The following is a 1,078-nucleotide window of genomic DNA, read 5'->3' as shown; positions in this document are numbered from 1 at the left end:
AGAGAGAGAGTCAGAAGTAGAAAAGAATCACCAAGAAAAAGAAGAATGATGATATCCAGCTCAGGACCCTGGGTGCCAATTTTTAAAATCCCCCTGAGGTTTTTAAAAATTAATATGTCAAGATATAACTGTATACGTTTAATAACCAAGAAGGGACATGTAGATATGTTAATATGACAAGGTATTTTGTAATCTGATGTACCAATGAAAAAAAATCTCGATTTTTTAAGTTGTGGTCACCCTACCTGTGAGGGTACCAAGTGAAAGATGTCGCCATGAAATGTTATAAACTTAAGAGAACGTCCTGAAAGTCAACGAACGCATTGCGTACTTTTTTTTTTTTTTTATAAACGTAAACAGTTCACTATTACGTAAATCCATTTTAATTTAAAAACACTATTCAAAATAAACGAATATGGGTTTCTCTTGACTCATGTTTTATTTTTAATTATTGTTAAGTGAAATTTTCTATTGTGCGATCTAAATTTATTTATTTTCCATATAATTTTCAAGAGATGAACGGATGACATATTTTTAGGTCGTGCTGCCATCTTGTGGTAGCAATGATATAGTTGTTTAACCTAACCAAGAATGTATCCTATAATAGTAAGGAAGAAGAAGTGCAAAGTACAGCGAATATATTTTTGTTTACTGTAGTTCCGAATAAATGTAAAGGTAGCTTAATTTTATGCCCACATGTTAAAAGCGGTGTAGGTCACTTTAGCCCTATGATATATTCATGTAACACGAAATAATTTTTAGAACATTATGAGAATGTGAGGGTGGTCCAAAATGGAGGTGCCGGGGTTCGAACCCGGGGCCTTTCACATGCGAAGCGAACGCTCTACCACTGAGCTACACCCCCAACTGGTCAAGTGGGTGATAAATTCTCTTTAAATTCGGGATTTACTGTATAAGTATGACAATGTAGTATTGTTATTCCATGCCAAACAATTCGATTCTAAAATATTTATATACGAAAGGAAAATTTTGTATTCATTATTAGCATCTGGTGACATAAGTAAGAGTATGCCTGCCATTTTATAAACGTGATAATATAAAGGTTCCGATTATGAAA

The 1,078-nt window shown here is 33.5% G+C and overlaps 1 non-coding gene across 1 annotated transcript; it reads right to left on the bottom strand.

Annotated features, from left to right (window-relative positions):
• Window positions 1-793: 793 nt before the first annotated feature.
• Window positions 794-865, bottom strand: TRNAA-CGC (transfer RNA alanine (anticodon CGC)). Its single transcript has one exon. It is a non-coding gene; the product is annotated as a tRNA-Ala (tRNA).
• Between the last annotated feature and the right edge of the window lie 213 nt (window positions 866-1,078).

Source organism: Mastigoproctus giganteus, chromosome 12 (genome assembly GCF_048544385.1).
Source record: "Mastigoproctus giganteus isolate SK-2022 chromosome 12, ASM4854438v1, whole genome shotgun sequence".
NCBI lineage: Eukaryota > Metazoa > Arthropoda > Arachnida > Uropygi > Thelyphonidae > Mastigoproctus > Mastigoproctus giganteus.
The sequence above is the reverse complement of the archived record's forward strand: the minus strand, read 5'-3'. Positions and strand labels throughout refer to the sequence as shown.